This window comes from Bombyx mori, chromosome 13, assembly GCF_030269925.1.
Source record: "Bombyx mori chromosome 13, ASM3026992v2".
Classification (NCBI taxonomy): domain Eukaryota; kingdom Metazoa; phylum Arthropoda; class Insecta; order Lepidoptera; family Bombycidae; genus Bombyx; species Bombyx mori.
In genome coordinates, this window is record NC_085119.1 from 4,485,779 (window position 1) to 4,506,804 (window position 21,026).

The 21,026-nt window shown below is 37.5% G+C and overlaps 1 long non-coding RNA gene across 1 annotated transcript; it reads right to left on the minus strand.

Annotated features, from left to right (window-relative positions):
• Positions 1-9,258: 9,258 nt before the first annotated feature.
• LOC110385533 (uncharacterized) lies at positions 9,259-10,402 on the minus strand. Its single transcript, XR_002430783.3, has 2 exons — positions 10,190-10,402; positions 9,259-9,472 (listed from the first exon to the last, which is right to left on the minus strand). It is a non-coding gene; the product is annotated as an uncharacterized LOC110385533 (long non-coding RNA).
• Positions 10,403-21,026: the final 10,624 nt, after the last annotated feature.

Consider the following 21,026-nt stretch of genomic DNA (forward strand, 5'->3'; position numbering starts at 1 on the left):
TTATTTTACTCGCCGATGAATATTTAATTTGAATTTTTCGAATTTAAAGCGCGCCGTTCTTACCATTTTGTCATAGAAGGGTGAAGGAACTCACCGTCCACCCGGTGTTAAGTGGTGGAGCCCAAGTCATGACTTCGCAACCCATTTGAAGAATTTTACTGGTGGTAGGACCTCTTGTGAGTCCGCACGGGTAGGTACCACCACCCCGCCTATTTCTGCCGTGAAGCAGTAATGCGTTTCGGTTTGAAGGGTGGGGCAGCCGTTGTAATTGTATACTGAGACCTTAGAAATTATATCTCAAGGTGAGTGGCGCATTTACGTCATAGATGTCTATGGGCTCCACTAACCACATAACACCAGGTGGGCTGTGAGCTCGTCCAACCATCTAAGCAATAAAAAAAATTAAATACACATTTAAGAGAATAGGTACGCTATCAAAAACCACTATCACTACTAAATCGTATTGGATTCTGATAATCGATCGATTTATAAACTAAGTTTGTAGTTTAACATCGTTTTTCATTGAGTTAGCATTTTAATCGGTATAATACCGAATAGCTTTGAAAATTGTTTCTTAACGCAATAAAAGTGTATGTTTTCATTTTAGTTTATTTACAAAGTTAACCGGCTGTAAGCTATTTCAAACTTTACCGTCAATTCAATAAATACGTAGGTGCTTTAGGGGAAACTTTAATTAATCCATGGACCCTAATAATTTGCGAATGGATAGGTTCATGTCGACTATTGTCCTGTCCCTTTTTCAATTAAAATATCCAGTTTTAGTTAGAGTTTAAGTGAAAAATTGAGCTAGTTAAAAATTTACGTCTCTTCTGAGCTATAAGTAGAAATACAAAAGTCTGGAATGGTTAAGCTTATAGGATCCCAAACTTTACCGTCCTGTCGATCTCGTTACGGCTTATCTGCATTTTTGTTACTGTTGTCTGCAATCTTGATTTTTTTTATTGCTAATGTGTGGATGAGCTCAATGTCCACCTGATGTTAAGTGGTTACTGGATCCCATAAACATCAAATACGTAAATGCCGCCATCAACCCTGAGACATGAGTACTAAGTCTCAGTTTTATACAAGAGCTAGTGCACCCTTCAAATCGAAACGCATTACTCCTTCGCGGCAGAATAGGCAGTGTGGTGGTACCTACCCGTACCTATCCGGGCTCACAACACGTCCCACCAGTACCTAATTACGCAAATTATAAGTTTTGCGGGTTTCGTTTACGTTACAATACGTTCGTTATTCCTTTATCACAGAAGTCATTTGTTGACGTTTAAGGACGCATTTTAATAAAAAAAATCTTCATCCCGGAAGTCGCCTGTTAACATTTGTCAAGTACGCATTTCATTAGAAAAATTGGCACCCGCCTGCGGGATTCGAACACCGACATAGTCCCATCGCTCGATACGAATGTACCAGGCGTCTTTTCCTTTAGGCCACGACGAATTTATTTGCCGGCAATAATATGCTTAATGTATATTCTAATTTGTAGCTACACATCAATAAAAAAAAATCGTGTCAAAATCTAATCAAACGAAAAGGGTTCCGCCATGACTAATTTCCAGAATGGTTCCGTCTTGCATTTCCGAATTCTCAACGTAGATTCGCAGTCACGTTCCGTTGAAGCGAGTAATGTAAAATTAAGGTGGGCGCGTGCCTTCGATTATGCCTAAAGCCTGTAGCTATGTATCGCCTGGATTCCTTGTTAAAGGCGGATCACGTGAAAGAGGCGCGAAGTGAGTACGTACGGCGAAAATTATATCTATACTTTAATATTATAAAGAGGAAAGATTTGTTTGTTTGTTTGTTTCGAATAGGCTCCGAAACTACCGGACCGATTTGAAAAATTCTTTTTCCATTAGAAGCCGACATTGTCCCTGATGAACATAGGCTACTTTTTAAATTTATTTTTTTATGATTTTTTTTTGGTTTCATGTGTGTTTTAATGTTTCCGAAGCGAAGCGAGGGCGGGTCGCTAGTCGTTTTATATTTCATTTCATCGAAGTACAACCGTTCACATAATTATTGTTTTTATGTCAGTTTTGTCTCAATATTGTATGCCGCTACCTACAACAGGACATGTCCCGGTCATCGTTCTCGTCGAACCCGTCGCTTGCGACGAAGGGCTCGACGAGTAAATTAACCCACAGCCCAGTTACAGAGCGGCCAGGCACAGAGTTTCTAGTCGGATTTTATAATTTTTTTATTGCCCTTGTAGGCAGACGAGCATACGGCCCACCTGATGGTGAGTGGTTACCGTCGCCCATGAACTTTAATAATGCCAGGGGCAGAGCCAAGCCGCTGCCTACCGTTTAATACTCTCCACAAGCCTCGTTTGAAGAAGGACATGTCATAGCGCTCGGGAAACACCGTGGAGGGGAGCTCATTCCATAGCCGGATGGTACGTGGCAAAAAAGACCTCTGGAGACCGCAGTGGCTCCAGGTAGTATGGATGAACTCTACTCCGGTGGCGGGCGGTGCGATGGTAAAAACGAGATGCCGGTATCATCTCGAACAATTCCTCAGAGCACTCCCCAGGGAACATACGGTACAAAATACAGAGGGAACCGAAGTCCCTCCGCAGACCCAGAGGTTCCAAACGATCCGTGAGAATGGGATTATCGACAATCCGAACGATCCAATCTTCTCAGTGGGTTGCGTTTTTGATACGAAGCACGGCTCTTGCTAGGGATCGTGTTAGCAACGTCTTCAGGTTTGAGCCCCGTGAGCTCACCTACTAGTTAAGGTGACGCTGAAATAGCCTCTCAAGGCTATCAGTATAGGTAGGAATAAAGCCTAAAAAGGTATGTGGTCTAAATCTCAATCCTATAGTATAACGTATAACCCACTCTTCGAATTGAAACGCATTACTGTTTTGCGGCAAGCTGTTAGTACCAGGGCGATGTTAGAAAACCACAATTCGTATTGTTCTGTATCGATGGAGAGATGACTCATGACCCACTTGAGGTTAAAATGCACGTCTCAATTGTATTTATAGCGGCTTTTTCATTTTACCAACCAGAACTCATTACAGTTTCGCATTAGAAATAAGCAGTTATATGTCGACTCACAATACGGCGCATCTTCAGTAATAATGCATTAATAAAAAAAAAACACATTATGTACATGCTAGCACTCGCATGAAAGACGCAATTGCCAGTGCGCTCTGCAGTAGAATAAACTTTTAAATAAATCTGTTTATTTGTAAATAGAACTGAACACTTTTGAAAATCACTTCAATGAAAACTTTTGTGAAGTTTATGCCACTCTTGTTTAGAAATTGTCTTTAAATACAACATTTTTCTTCGCCCGAAGTAAGAAACAGCTTAGATTAAATTCAATTTGTTACTTAAAAAGTTAGGAAAAGAGGAATGTAGGGCCTTCTCATTGGCCGGATAAAACTTTATGTAAATGTAAGATATTCTATCAGTTGTAATGTTGCAAATAAAATATGTAAAGTGGAAAGTTGATAATTACTGCGGATTTCGTAAGGATTTTGGAATGCAAATTCAAATTTTATTGAAATTTGTGTTTGTTTTGTACGTAGGCTTTTGTAAGAACCTCGATAAATTAAAAGTATAAAAAAATATATATATTTTGATTGAAATAATTGAATTAATTATAATAAATCATTTATTTATGACAATCAGATCGTTCGTCTAACGAAGAGTTCGACAAGCGAATTAACCCGTAGACACAGCCCATAGACAGTTTCTGGCCGGATCTTCTCAGTGGGTCGCGATTCCGATCCGCTGGTAGATTCTGCGAAGTACTGCTTTTCCTAGGGCTAGTGTTAGCAAATTCTCTCAGGCTGAGCCTCAGTTCACTTACCCGTCCGGGCGTATCTGGAATAGCACTTTAGGCTACTAGCAATAGGAAGGAGAAAAGAAAAAGTGGGTCTACCGAGAAGTTTCATCATCTCAATGAACCTTTATCGATTTCCTCAAGCTTAGCCACGCCGATATTGCTCATATACCTGATGGATGACCAAAATATCTTACCAACGATTACCTTGTAATACGCCTTTCTATCTTATTGATCACTTTTTTAAGTAATTCCTTAAAATACATAGAAATATAGGGCGGTGAGAGGTCACTCGTGCTCATGGGTATCAGCAACGGGCAAGAGAATACTTGAGCCGATGCGTATCATTTGGTAAATGGTTATTATTACCATTACGGTTGTTACTGCCTTCAGACTGAAATGCGTGATTGCATCACATCAGATATAGGAGGATGCTGGTAAATCCTCGTCTGGATTATTTTTTTATAACTGAAAATCTTTTAACTAAATTTACTTATTAATTGCGGCCGATTTATTAAAATTTATTAAAGTTTCTCGTAAAATTTCGGACTGTGGATCCCAAGAGTACGAAGCCAGATAGCTTGAATTGAAGTTTGGTAACGCTCTGACTCACGATGTTAAATTAGCGATTAAAACTTTCCAAAAGTCAATATTACAATATTCTGTAATTTTCCATGAAATTACCCTCTGAGGATATTGCTTTTAAATGTTTTATTTGAACATTATTACAAGGATTCATTTCAATAGTCGTTTTGTTTAATTACACTTATTCAAATGTAAATGGTCTGTCGTAATTGAAGTTGAGAACGGTGTTCTGTTTTACTAGTGAAAATCCAATTTTTATGATCATGCTTAATTCAATTTTGGAAGTTAATTTAAAAGAAAATTGGTACTATTTTCGGTTTCCTAGACCTAACTGCTATATTTATGATTTTTTAATGACATTATATTATTTGCGATCACGGGCGACTATCCCATTATTCGTCAACATTTGAAAAGACATCCTTGGCCTATGCTCCATTACTATTATTATATACCATCTTTTAATTACTTCAATGTCCCGACCGGATTCTACTATACTGTTATATTTATTTTAGTTTGTCATTCCAGATCATTAATTTTTATTTTATTTGAATGTATTTCATTTCAAAACATTTTAACATAATTTTCAATATTTTGACGTTGTACTTCAAAAGCTTTGAACTTTCACTTCAGTCAAATGTCTTGTTTAATATTAAGAAGATTAAGTAAAAATCTGTAGGTACAGTACAACTTGAACTTTAAGCCCCTAAAGCCTCCGTGCTTAATCTTTACACTGCGGACCATTAACATTTTATGAGCTAATGTACTGGAATTAAAGCAGTACGGATTCTTTGACAAAATTGTAGCGTTGAATAATGTTTCGTGGCTACGAATCTATTTTTTTAAATGAATGCAAATAGCAAGCAGACCTTTGTTTAATATAAAAAAGAATCTTATTTTTTGCATAATACATGAGTTACTATCGGAATTGCACCCGAAGGAGTGTCGTTATTCGAGGAATTCCTGGCAGTATATTAGATCAGTAGTATCGCTTGTGAAAAACCATTATAGTTATAAAAAAATGCGTCTTTATTGTATTAATGTATTCATAGAAGCATGTGTTTATTTTTTACGATATATATATGTACATAAATATATCTGAAATAAGCTTTAAGTAGTAATATGTTTTATTTACTTGACTTTTGCGAGCACCGTATTACAGGTGACGGGGCTTGTGGGAGAACGTTGATAACTCTCCCCATAACAGTTCGCCGTCGATCCGAGGGGCCGGGTAGGGATCTTGTCCAAATCCTGGCCTCCTAAGTGTAACGGATCCACTCCATGCATCGCTTCAGGGACCGGAGAACTCCTGGAAAAAATGAATGTTTTACTGGTGATAGGACCTCTGTGAGTCCGTACGGGTAGGTACCACTACCCTGCCTATTTCTGCCGTGAAGCAGTAATGCGTTTCGGTTTGAAGGGTGGGGCAGCTGTTGTAACTATACTTGAGACCTTAGAACTTATATCTCAAGGTGGGTGGTGCATTTAGGTAATAGATGTCTATGAGCTCCAGTAATCACTTAACACCAGGTGGGCTGTAAGCTCGTCCATCCACCTAAGCAAAAAAAAAAGTTTTTATTAAATTTGCAGTCTTTAATGATTGTTTGAAAAATTTAGTTATTTATTGTGATTGTCCCGTAAGTTTAGCGTTTACACTCTAATGCATCTGGGAAATTGGATTCCATTAACGATATTGGAATTCAGGATCTACTTGTTTTTATTTTATATGTATTTTGGTATGTAATCAGTATGGGTAAGAAGACCCTGGCTTGGTGTTCGAATAGACAAATTATGAAATGAAAAATCAATAATCAGACTTAACGTATTTCGTATCTCTAATGACTCTATGATGATCTCTATGATCTCTATGGCATCTCTTACCATATTCCCGATTTACGTTAAAAAGATATAATTTCAATGCTAACCTTGTCTCGGCAGTATGCAACACCTGGCCGGAGACTTAAACTTTAATTAGTTTCAAAGTTTCCTAATTTATTAAATACTGATTTGCATAATACGTATTAACAAAGTTAGAAAGCTCATTACGGTGAATTATGTAATCATTTCGGTTGTCGGTAAGATAATTTGAAATTTGTTTTGTTGGTTTTAAGGAGTCGATTTTATAAAGAGCTTTATATATTTTTTGAAGCAAAAAAGAACGGGTGCAAAAAATTGTGCGCTTGGAACTTGGTGCACGTGAAAGAAGTGAAACTTCTTTTGCAGTGTTGAGGTTTTTTTCTTGTAATTGTGAATGCTGTGTATAAGAGAAACGACCTAGTTCGCTTTGTCCTTTCCATCTCTCCACGGTCGAGCTTGTAGGTTCTTGGAAAGATGAAATCTCGAAACGAGTTTAGAGCTCACGAGGTGTTAAGTGGTTACCGGAGCCCATAGGCATCAATATAAATACCGCCATCTTGAGATATAAGATTTGGGTCTCAGTACCGTGGTACAACGGCTGTCTAGCCCCTTAAAGCAGAACGCATTACTGCTTGGCCGTAGAGATAGGCAGGGTCGTTGTGTCAAGGTTCAAAGACGCCTACTACCAGTAAACTCCTCTAGTGCAACCCACAGAAAAAGGATAACTCAAACTAATGACTTGAAGCTGGCGTCGGCATTAAAATTGCTGTCTATAGTAACCCCAAGCACAAGATGAGCTTGTAATTTATGTATGTTAATAAAAAGGTCTATCCCAAAAACATTATAAACTAGTATTTTTGACAAGGAAAACCTTTTGATTTTTACAAGAATTTCATCGTAAAGATTGCGCGACGGAGATTGATGTAGCGAAACTCATAAAAATCTGTGAAGTGTTTTATATTCAAAACGCTAAATTTAGGCCTCTAGCTTTGTACCAGATTTTTCGGGAGCAATTATTTTATTATTTTTCAGAATAGGGACTTCTACTTTTATTTATTAACAACTAGCTGACCCGGCAGACTTCGTAGTGCCTCAATCGATAAATAAGAGACCTAAGCTTTTGCATAAAATAAACTTAAAACAAACAAAAGGAATCTGTTCGACGGGGACACATCAAAGGAAAAACAAAATTGTTATTTTTATTTCATTCCCAGCATTTTCATATTTATCTACCTTTTAAACCTTCTCTGGACTTCCACAAATAATTCAAGACCATAATTAGCCAAATGGGTCCAGCCGTTCTTGAGTTTTAGCGAGACTAACGAACAGCAATTCATTTTTATATATCTCTCTCTCTCTCTTCGATCGGTTCCTCACTGCTGAGGATCGTGACTCCGTCCGATTTCGTCAACCAATTGTCCTACAGATAGATTTTGACAGTCGTCGTATCCTAAAGGATAAGACGCTCGTGACGGTGTTGTAATCCCGCAGACACGTACCATATTGCTTACGAATTTTTCAAAATATGTATAAATATATCGCATATTTAGAATGACGTATATGATGAACGAATAACCTTGTGTAATAAAAATTAAGCCCGTTAAAATTGTTTGCGAAATTATTGGTGGTTGGTCGTCTTGGGAGTTCGCACGGGTTATTTCTACCGTGAAGCAGTAAAGCGTTTCGGTTTTAAGAGTGAGGTAGCAGTTGTAGTACTGTAGAACTGAGACTTAAGGTCTCAAGGTGGGTGGCGGTATTTTCGTCTTCGTCTATGGTTCTATGGGCTCCATGAACCACTTAACACCAGGCGGAGTAACGCTATTAAGTATATGACTAAGAATACAGTGGACTTCTCGACACTTACTACCCAATTCTAAGTTACTGGCCAATTTTTTTAAATAATTATCTACAAAAATTGGTTTCATGAACGATTTCCGCTATTAAGATGTGGTAAAATCGTAATTCGCTAAACTTATAAAATACGGGTTATTAGTTACGGAAAAGTATGGCGTGGCTCGGTAGCAGCGTTTTGACTATTTTAATACATTTTAAATTAAATAAGGTAATCCACTGCGTACACAGAAACGCATTATGATGCCAATTTATATTCATGTTTCAAATTTATCCGAGTGTACGTGCGCCGAGAGATCACGTAATTTGAACACATAGCAATATACCGTTTCATAAAGTGATTTAAAATGTTATGAATACATTCACATACATTTCTCACTCCCCATTATCCTAGGGATGGCTTATTAATAATAGCACGTGATATCTATAAGCATTAGAAGTTTGAAAAGGTTAATTAGCTCGGAAAACTGTTTAAACAACCATTGTTTTTTTTCATTCATATTTAAGACACAGTGAGTGTCACACAGTCAGCGTCAGCGTCGGAACGTTACTTCGATAAGGCTATGCGTCATGATAATCGCCTTTTCGTTGCCGCCGCTGACTACTCCCTGAATCCTGATCACGCAGGAGCTGGTCACCGTCTACGACCTAGACACGTCCTTACGGATCCATCAGATCCAATAACCTTTGCATTAGACGCCTTCAGCTCTAGAACTAGGAGCAGGCTTAGGAACCCCGGTAATCGTACTCGTAGAACACGGCAAAGAGTTCGACGTGCTATCTAACCTAAGTATCAGCCCGTTCAGTTTCTCACCGGATCTTCTCACCGGGTCGCGAATCATTCGCGAAGCAGCTGCTTTTGAGTTGTTAGGTCTCCTTCGAAGGCGCTCGAGCAGTTGTTAGTAAACCCCACCCCTCCTAGCTGAGCCTTTGCTCGCCCACCTGTCCTGGTAAAACTAGAAAGGCCTCCGGGCTACCAGTAAACCAACAATCATAAAAAAAAACACAGTAAGTGCTCATTTCTTAAGATCTCAGTTTAACGGAATGGGGCGTAAATCTTAACGATTCTTTCTTTATTGATCAAGAGAAAATTATTGGGTTACACGATAGACCGATGGAGCCGTATCTGTGAAAATGACATGACACTAGAAATTAAAATTAAAATTGTGATTTTATTTTCAAAAAATTAGCTTCTATTAGTAACACCATAGTAGCTGCATTACTGCAAACTGTGAGAGCATTTATTCGCCAATTTTTTAAAGACGTGATATAAGACGCAGGTTATTTCTTTCATTAGGATCTTTGCCGCCAAATTCAAAGTGTTCGCTGTAGTTCATCTTGGGATATAATCATGTGTGATTGTTCACTGAAAATGAAAAGATACATGACAATGGATATTAGTGCTAACCAAGGATTCGATGGTGAAGAACATAATGACTGAAGCAATAATCAGTTCTTAACTATGGTTTACTTCTCTTATTATGTAAATCTTGGCAATTTAATCCCCTATTTCTATATTTTTGTTGTAAATACCTTATTCAATTCTGTTAAAATAGATGTTATTCGACATTTTAAGTAAAATTATTTTAGGCAGATTAGGTGCCACCTACATACAAACGTGAATCCTTTATAAAGTAATTTTTTCAAATACCTTTTTAAAAATTACTTTCGTACTGTATTACAGTCCAATTTTGTTTTGCGTCTACACTATTTGCATTTTAATAAAGGATTTTGGAGTAACCAATTCGAATTAAATAGCTTTTATTAATAGACTTTTATCGTTGGAGCTTGTTTCGCGAGATAGCCAGTGTCACATGTCGTGAATATGTATTATCGCTTTGTGGTGTCTAGGCCTAAAATAGCACAACCCCAGCTCTTTCTGTGAATGATCGGAGAATAGACAGCAGCATTCTCTGAGTATTATACTGGCGTGTTGCGATCACCAAACTGGTATGTAACGGTAAGGCTTGTTGTAAGCGGTAGGTACCACCGTATAATTATCTGTATATGAGTCGACTATTATCAAAGCCGGCAATGTGACTTTTGGACAATTATTGGTAAATCAGAAAAACGAATTATTTACTTTGTATTCCATTGGCAGTCACAAAACTCTTCTGAACGACATCTTAGATAAATAACAGGTTATGTATTAACCTTTATTTAATGCAGGTTTTTAACCGTATTCTTTGAAGGAGACGATTATATTCAAATCAATCTGTATTGACATATCAATAACATTTTTTTTGTCCAAATGCACAGATTGCCACCTTTGATAATAGACGACTCATATATAAAAGAAAGTCGTGTTAGTTACACTACTTATAACTCAAGAATGGCTGAACTAATTTGGCTGAAAATTTGTGGGGAGATAGCTTAGAACCAGGAGAAGGACATAGGATACTTTTTATCACGTTCCCGTGGGACGTGACGTTAAACGTGGTATAACAAAACGCAACTGATATGGAATAACAAAACGCAACTGACAGCTAAACGTAATATATTCTATGGTTAATTATAGTAGAATTTTGAAGTTGACTTGTTTAAAACAAACTGTGTGTGGCGGAACAAAGTTCGCCGGGTCCGCGAGTTTAATATAAGAAGCAATAGAGCTGTTTGAAGGGTGAATGAGTTGTTACAATTGATACCTCGATTTAGTATCTCAAAGTGGGTGACGGCGATCACGTTGTGAATACAATGAGGTTCAATAAGTGGGGTATGTGCCCGTTCACCTATCTAGGGAGATAAAAGAGGGTAGTTTCTATTTAGCGGTAAGGGTTGAGCTAAATGCGGGAAAACAAATCTATTGAGATGTATTCTGTTAGTTTCGAGAGCTAACTTATTTAATTATAACGCAGTCATTAAATAAGATGGATGTTACCACAGTAATTCATTGTGATGTAAATATAACTACTAACATAGGTCTAAGTCTTATTAACAATTTATATGAGTCATGGATACTTGAAATAAAAACGTTATTATTATTATTATTATTAAAATAAATTTCTAAAACGAAACTAAAATATAATTCATCCTTTTAATGTAAATTAATTGTGTTCGCTAATAAAAAATAATTGTGTTTTCTCGTCTTGAAAATTTCATAGGGTTTGTAACAGAGAGTACCTTGTAAGGATGCAGACTCGGTAAAGATAATGCGGCTTCACAAATTGAATGAAGGTATCGACCTAGCTAAATGAGAATTGTCTTCTGATGGCCTCAAGTCAATTTTAGTATTGCTACCACTAGTAAATTACCGTATGACTTACTAATCTTATTAGCTACAACGTAAACGCTAAACGTATTTCTGCGCCAATGCAATTGTGCGTTTAAGTTTGGAGAATGGGATGCCCGTATTACAATACTGCTGGGAATTCTACCGTCTACGTCTCTCGGGATGGGCTGCCAAATTCACTTTCAAATGTTTCGGCTACAGTAACCGTTTAACACCACGTAGTACGTTGCTCGTCTACTCATTTAAGACGATGTTGACAATTCTAGTTTTAGGAAAAATACATGTTGACCTGTTATTTTTGTGAGTCATCAAGAAGAAAATCTGTATTAGTCAGCCCTTTTATTCCTAGTAAAAACTTAGCTGCTAAAAATGTCTAGCAAAAAAAGTCGTCGTGGCCTAAAGGATACGACGTCCGGTGCATTCGGATATAGCGATGCACCGATGTTCGAATCCCGCAGGCGGGTACCAATTTTCCTAATGAAATACGTACTTAATAATTGTTCACGATTGACTTCCACGGTGAAGGAATAACATCGTGTAATAAAAATCAAACCCGCAAAATCATAATTTGCGTAATTACTGGTGGTAGGACCTCTTGTGAGTCCGCACGGGTAGGTACCACCGCCCCGCCTATTTCTGCCGTGAAGCAGTAATGCGTTTCAGTTTGAAGGGTCGGGCAGCCGTTGTAACTATACTGAGACCTTAGAACTTATATCTCAAGGTGGGTGGCGCATTTACGTTGTAGATGTCTATGGGCTCCAGTAACCACTTAATATCAGGTGGGCTGTGAGCTCGTCCACCCATCTAAGCAATAAAAAAAAAGTCTAGCAAATTTGTCTAACATTTACTTTTATATCTAATTCACATTCGTCCGCAAACATTAGTATCGTATGTTGCGAAAATATATTCAATATTTGTACTTACATACAATGGCTTCGCATGTTTATTTATTGGGGTATGTTCAATTTTCCGAAATCGAAGCATTGTAGTTGTGTCGAGTTATCGTATTTCGGGTTTGTAGGGCCTGAATAACGGCCTGTGGTCGTGACAAGGGTAACCCTTCTAAACAATCCGATGATATTAGGCTGTTTGCGAGTCAACCGCGGTCGCTAAGCTTTTGCGCTTCTATTCGCCGTAAAAAATATATCTGTTGTCTTTTATACCGGTTAGGGCACGGACGGAGCTCGTTATGATGAATGTCACCCCTATCCATGTGATGCGAAGTCGACGTTTTTATTTGAAACTAGCTGACCCGGCAGACTTTTTAGTGCCTCAATCGATAAATAAAAGACCTAAACTATTGTTTAAAATAGACTTAAAACAAACAAAAGGAATCCGTCCGACGGGGGACACATCGAAGGAAAAACAAAATTGTTAATTTTATTTAATTCCGAGCATTTTCATATTTACCTTTACCTTTTAAACCTTCTCTGAGCTTCCACAACTAATTGAAGACCAAAATTAACCAAATCGGTCCAGCCGTTCTCGAGTTTTAGCGAGACTAACGAATAGCAATTCATTTTTATATATATACTTATAAATATAATATTAATAGATTTATCTTAACTCTTCAATCCGGATCGCGTGAGTTCTTCGTGGAGGATAAGCATGGTTGTGGTGCCTACCCGTGCATTCTCTCAATACTGTCTACCACAATTACCAACCGTAATTTTGCGTGGAACAGGGGCGGGACGAATGAGAAAATCATGTGTCGCCACAGATTAAAATAGTTGATATGTTCGCAGACTCATGCCTGTTTAGCCGCTAAAAGTGCTATTCTATCTTGTTATGTAATCGTTGTCAGATTTATGTTTTGGTATATGTGTAGATCGCACGTTTAAATACACAACTTAAAAACAGATAATTCTCCAGTTTTTTTTTTAAATATCTTTTTAAAACTCACGTTATATTCAAACTGGAAACAAGAAACACAAACAATTTTTGAAGTATGCTTACTGCTTTTAGCAAATCCAGAAAATCTTGCATGATAATACCTATATTATTTTATAGAGTTAATTAATGAGAACAGTATCCAACCGACCCTGATTTCTACGACCCAGCTATTGGTACCATTATTCCATATTATATTGTGACTGTGGCCATTATCGAACACATGATAATATTTTGATAGATACCTGAATATCCCTAATGACATTTTCAAGATAAGCTTACACATGTTTTTCTCAGTCGCATGCACTCTTGGCAGAGTGGTCGTGGTCATCACTTTGGGTGGTGGTTCGCTTCACCAGACGTTGCCGTTCCTCGCGTACCGCGGTCCTTCGTACACATCTTCCACATGTACAAGGTATATAACATTTTCAAGATAAGCTTATATATGTACAAGGTACCTAAGTACAAGTTCCAAACAACAACACTCGGATCGTCGCCGAGCAATTTCGTCTTCGTCGTCTTTCAATCTTCACTTTATCGTTTACTCCTAAAGTATATCTGCTGTAATAAGTATCCTATCCGTTCTTTCTACTTAATCATCCTACTAATAACATTTAACACCTTAAGCACCCCACCACTGTATCATATTTATAATGCAAATTACTTTTGCTTTTAATGATTTAATCTGCAGGCTGATGGCAGTCAGAATGTATTTCCTTAAATTCAGATTACGAAGCTGCGTGCATGGTTTTATAAGGTTTTTTGCGGAAGTTAATGAAGGTTGTAGTCGTAGTGGGTATTAAGAAAACTGTGACATTAGCTTAACGAAAGCTTTATTTCATTTCCATCCATTCAACGCAGGCTTGATGGAATCTGTCCGGATTTCAGACTCAGGTAATATGGCTTAACGTTCGAAGAGATGGCCTCATTTTCTGGAGCCATCTTATAAAGTATATCCATCAGATTTGCGACGTAGCTTTGGCCGGGAAATGGGATAGGCCATTATGACACGCTTCGATATGAACATGGTTAATGTATGAGTCGTTCATAATGTTTGTACTTCACCCTTAGGTAATGCTGTGTGAGCAGGTCTCCATAAATACGACGGTATCTCCGTGCCCTTAATATGTTACGACAAGCCTTACTAAATAGGTAGTGATTACGGGTAGGTTCAAATAAGTTTTTGCGTAATCTGAATGAGCAGAATATAGTTAACTGAATCATTGCATATCTGAATTAGTTTTGTTCGTTGCTTCTATGAGAAACGTTTTCGGATTTTAAGGACAGATATCTTAAACTACCTTATTTATAAATCAATACTTCAATCAATTATAAATTGAAACATGCTATGAGATGCTCCGCACGGTGGCCGGCAAGAAGTGGATGAGGAGAGCCGCTGACCGGGCTCAGTGGTTGTAGATTGGGAGAGGCCTATGTCCAGCAGTGAACGACTGTGGGCTGTTGATGATGATGATGATGATGATGAGATTAGATAGAGACTTGGCTGGTATTACTAACGTTTATTAGCAGCAAAGATAACTATCAGCTGGGTCGCATTAACATACAAAAAAAAAGATTCAGGGCCAAAGTAATTAATCTCATACACTTCAAATGTGATTATTGTAGATCGTAAACAATGAAAAAGAAAACTTCCCACAAAATACTTTGAGTTCCACAAACATAGACAGTTAATAATGATAAAAGCCGCGAGCGTAGGCCTCCGTCACGCGCCGCGGCTAAAGTTTCAATATTCATAATGGACGTTAGCCTGAGTCGTTTATCGGATGTTTTGTCTTGCGTTCATTATGCGAGGCGATGCGTGATATTATTCAAGAGCGACTTTAGTGACTACAAATTGTATTGTGTTTGTAAAACGCAAGGCCAAGTTTTATTCGTATCGCAGAGAGTGTCATAAAGTCGAAACCAGTATTTGACGTTTCCGAATGTCAATTAATCTCATATTAAAACAAGATATTATAACCTTGTAGGATAATTGGAATTATACCATTACTATTCCATTCGATTTCAATAAATTGAAAATCTATGAATAGCCTTGAAAACAAATAAAAAGAAAATATTAAAAAAAAGGGTTTTCAAAAGAAGTAAAATAAGATTTTCCTGCTACACTGTTTCACAAGTAAAGAAACATTCATTATCACGAACTTTCAACTTTTTTGGAACTGATTGAAGGCATTACGCAGCTTCTTTTTTCTTCTAACATTTCGAACTTGTAGATTTTTAATAACCACTTTACAAGATTAATTAACTGTTCTAACTAACTATCTATATTCGAGGTTTGCTTTCGCAAAGTTGACGCGATTTTTTATACGATTTAGTTTTAGTAACTTAGTTTGTATGACATTCAAGTGCTCGTATTTTTGAGTATTTTGTGTTTCGTTTTACTAGCTTGGATATACAGAACAAAGTTACGGCTAAGCTGATAGGAAAAAGGTGCTGGAGCTCAAATTCTGTTATATCACTACAAAACTGAATGAAAAAAATAGGCAGAAATAATACAAGTGGTGGCAGCATTAGTTTCAGACAGTTTTACGTTTTATGCTTGACGTTTGAGGTATCGCTTGCCGGTAAAGTAATAAGTGTATTGTCTATGCGGTAAAGAGAGGAGCGCCACCATTTTGTGTCGGGGCATTATGTGTATTATCTATGGTCGGGGCACTGATCCACACGGTCGTTACGTTGTCAGGTGCATTGCTGTAATGAACTTGCTGCGTTTCTCAACCAAGTAATCATAATCTATCCGTTTGATCATTAGTGTTTTTCTTTTAATTTTTTTGCTGCAATGAAAATAAACGTCTGTATTAATTATCTAAACTATTATTTTGAGTTCTCCGTGATGTGTGACCAATTTCATAACGTATCAGCCTACCTTCCTCCGTCATAGAAATATTCACTACCATAACTTACAGTTACGTGATTGGCATTCAAATATGAGCGAATGTAAATAATACCTTCACACCTTAATTGAAATATAATAGTCTCATTTGGTTTAACTATACACCACCATTCAAATCGAAGGCACGATTGCTCCGCTGTTGAAATATGCTCTTTACTTTATGACCTTTGTAGGCAGAAGAGTATACAGTCCTAGTGATAATGACTGGTTAACGTCGTTCATCGAGGTCAGCAATACCTGTGTACTTCTTGCGAGTTTTTTAACGTTCTCGATAACGTAAAAGTTAACGCATTTGTATGCAGTTGGAACAGCGTCCCTAGCAGCAAACATTCCAACTCCATACAAATTTGAGTTAACTTTTACGCTATCGGGAACGTTAAAAATTCACACTAAGCACATAGGGGCACAGCAAAGTGGCCACCGCTGAGCACTCAATGTTACTCCTTATTGTGGAAATTTTTGGTGATCATATGTTCAGTACGTATTTTCTTAGAAAAAATGTGACCTTCCTAACAAAGCCGTATCGCTTGACATGAGTACACCAGATATCTTATCCACAACAATTTCTATTTCTTATGGATACTTTAAAATCCTCTTTTAAAAGTTAGTCCATAGTTAGATAATAAACATTAATAGGTGTATATAAAAGAACAGTAGGAATAAGAAATCGTATAAAGCGCCCGAACCACGTCGAATATTGAATTTTGCGCCGCGTTTTAACGTTTGGTAATAACGCACATTTTCACTGGAAATGCTTTTATAAACGCAGTTTTAAAATTAAAACGTTGCCTTTCGAGTTTCTGCCCAAAGAGCCTCGGCTCTTTAATCTGTATGTTGAAGTTATTGAGACGTGAAGTAATAAAGAAATGTATTATGAAGCGCATTCGTTGGAGCTTTGACGACCTGTCATTAGAATAAAAACAATTAAAATTAAGTATTCGTTTTTGGTATCTTTCTATATTACTTTAGATGATTATGGCCATTTTACCTTAATGTATTCGTTTGAGTATAGATTACTTGGAGTTAGGATTGCAAAGTGTGGAAATTTTACAAATTATTAAATTACCTAATTACTAAAACTAATTATTATAAGAAATTAACATTTTTCGTAATTTTATGTACCCAGTATCTATGCTTTGTTTCATGAAGCTGTGATTTATTGAAATCTTTAATAATATATAAATCTACAGTGGTTTTACGGATGTTCCGTTATAATTACTGAACCATGCATCCGATTGACTTGAAACTTGGTATCCATGTAGAAAATACATGTACTTAATGGATAGGCTAATATTTATATGAGTGTTGAACTCCCTAATAATAATGACAATAAATAATAATGTATATTATAATAATTAAATTTTAAACGCCAAGCGAAGCGAGAAGGCGAGTATGGCTAGTTTGTTTATAAAACTGCCACTTTGCTTATACAGCAAAGACTGTGACAACTTACATTTAGAAGGTTTTCTTCATGTTGGTCTTTTTCGATAAGGACATTTAAGCTGGAGGCGACCCAACATTTGAAGAAGTTCGAATAGATGGGACCCCAATTGTAAATGTCCCAAAATCTAAGAGATTCAATTTTCAATAAATATATTTTAAGTGGGTGGTGTTTATTTATAAGTCCTCGTCTCGCTTGAAGTCTATATAGTAGCATGTAAAGAGCGTAGATGACGAATTCCTCTTATCTGACCGCGACGGGGTCACGCAAAGCCGCCGTCGCCATGTCTTGTCGGACTCCCTGGACACACTCGGTGCTTTTAGGTCTCTCAAGCACCAGTCACCGTCCTCATCGAACTAGCCGAACACGACGAAGAGTTCGATGAGCGAACTAACCCATAGACACAGCTCGCTGAGTTTCTTCCCTGATCTTCTCAGTGGGTCGCGATTCCGATTCGGTGGTAGACTCTGCGAAGCACTGCTCTGTTGAGCTCGTGAGCTCACCTACCCGTCCGGGCGTAGCTGGAATAGCCTATGGTAGCGAATAGGTAGGGGAAAAAACCGATTCCTTTTCCAAGCGATGTGCGTGTATTGTTACGCCGGTAAGACTAACGCCAACTATCGCCGAATAGTCGAATGAATATCGAAGGATCTAGTAGCACCTAGAACGCTAGAGAAGTACAACGCCATCTATTGTCAGATAGCGGAAACACAATACTCGAAATGTGTGGAATATTCTCGATAATTCTAGGAATGTGGTATCGGCTATAAAAGCGTTGCAGAGATGGAACGCAGTCAGTTAGTAATCGGAACTACTCGAAGCGAAACAGCGAACGGATTACCTTAAGCGAAGCGGAAGAAGCGAACGGAGAATTTTAAAGTGTTTGTGAGTGTTTTAAGTGCTAATACAGTGTTAACATGTAATTCGGTAGAATTTTTATTTATCCCGAACCCCAGCGCGGAACTGTATTAAGTGTTACTTCACTTTTTAGTGATGTATCTTTTTTCCATATACTCCTAACAGCCAACGATTATACTGCTTTTGAATATCCAATTGATTAGTAAATTTTAATATACTATTAAGGTAGATAATATTTTAGGGAAGATTTAAAGAAGATAAAAGACAACGTAAAAAAATAAACTGAAAAAATAAAATGGAACACCAGGTTGAAGTATATAAATTGTAGCGGGGTGATTGGCATTGAGAAATGATCTCAACTCACCGGTCGACCAATGAATCAAGATACGGATACTTTTCAGCAAAAAAGCACTCCTTCACATATCGAGACGGAAATATTTTTCGAATCTCAGAAATTGCCCCGGAGACCTGGGGAGCATCTTTTGCGATTTATATTGGGTATAAATTTTTTTATTTATATGTACATACATCTTCGTGAATAGTAATAAGGCGCAGAAAAGGAAAAACTGTTAATCAATAAGTATTTGAAATATAAATTCTCATATTGTTATACTATGAAAGTGTTCCTTTATTCTTAGTAGGTAAGTGATATGTCTTTATCACGAAGCTTACCATGAAGGTTATATTTGGCAAACATAATCTGAGAGAATAAATATTTAATTTTAATCACAAAATGGATTTTTTTTTATATGCATAGAGAATAAATAATTTAGAAGTTCGATCTGAATACGTTTTTATGTTTTTATGGTATGGTTATGTTTTTACGTTTTTATGTTTCCTTGTCGTATCCATCAGATTTATACAGATCGTTCACATAAAACCGATATACAAGCAAAGCAATAAAGAAATCTGTTCAAATATTCAAGAAGGTGAGAACACAATTTGCATAGTTCTTTCATTGGATCACGTTTTATTGGGTTCAGGCAATCGATGCAAGTAAAATGTTTATGCATGAGTGATGCAGTTAACTTTGATTTAAATTCAAAAGTCCAGAATATTCTGGAACTAGCATTTGAAATTTAGATCTTGTCCTAGTTTGGTAGAAGATTGTCTAAGACGTTTGTTTTGTATTCAGAAAAAAGTGACCTCAAAGGTTGGCTGGATCGATTAAGCTTTAATTTGACGAGACGCTCAATTTGAGTGTTTATGTAAGTACAGCAATTACATGTGAATATAATTTGATTCGTGAATACCGCACTGTTTTCTTCGAAGTAGCTTGCGTTCTGGCTGGAATGCCTCCTGGGACCTGGAAATGGAGGCATTCATCGCTTATTATGCGTGGTCTACAGATAGTTGAGGCAGTGCACCCGATCCTCAGGGACTGGGTGAACCGTGATCGAGACCTTCTCACCTTCCGGTTGACGCAATACCTCACCGGCAATAAGTGTATCGTTCGGTACCTATGCCGCATCGCCCCAAGGGAACCGATGATGGAGTGCTATCGCTGTGATTGCGAAAAGGATATGGGGAAGTATTTTTGTCGTGTAAATAGGATCGATTTGGTCGCTGCCAACCGTTGTAGTTACGATGCCGGGTAGCAAATTGCCCAAGGTAAAAACTTAGATTTGCACAATAAATTCTAAATCAAACTAAGAAATGTAGCACGTTTGTAGCTTTCTAGTTTCCAACCCTAATCATTTCCTAAACCTTTCTTAGGTTATTTAAAATAGACCTCTTAACACAATCTCCTAGAGTCAGTTTATTTTCTTAACCCTCAGCAACGGTATTCGTCGGACCCTCTATAAAAGCCTCAACACAAACATCTTGAGAGGGGATTAGGCTTTCACATACAGTTTAATGTCTGCCACATAATCCAACCATCTTCACTTGACCGACTTATTTTGTATCGTAATACTGATTTTATGGTATATTTTGTTAATTTATTTAAGTAAAGTAAATTAAAGTGAGTGATTAAATTATGTTGGTGATAAATAATTTCGATATCGGGGTTCGGAGGAGCTACAGTTGTGTTTTAGATTAATTCGCAAAGTATTGGTAGTATTTATATATATATATTTTCGAAAATCATTGAACATGTGAAAAAAAAGGATTTGTTAGTTTCTTTCAGTAACTCTCCGGTGAAGATCAAGGGGCGATCTGAGGGGTAGAGGCCGCGCGGCGCGCTAGTAGCACTCTAGCGCGCCGCTAAGGAAAAAAATCCTTGAGGACGCTTTGGCGAAGAGTGCAGGGGAGTCGCTTAGTGCGTAGGGCCCTGAAAACATCCTTGGGCCCGCGGTCTCGCAGTCGCGGACCAGTCCCACATATCCCTTGTGACTCCTAGGCGCGGAGACCTCGTAGGAGGTTCGGCCCCCGGCTTGGAAAAAAAGTTTCTTTCAGTAAGTAGCATAGAACCGAAATATTTCTTACTTATAAGAAAAAATGAGGTAGTAATTAATATTAATTAAATTAAAAAATTTAAAATTAGCAAGTCGATATAAAATATTCAATAGATTCAAGTTCATCGGTTAGCGTAGACAATGGTCATTATGACGTGAATACCGCCAAAATGAAGATTTAAGGTTGAATAC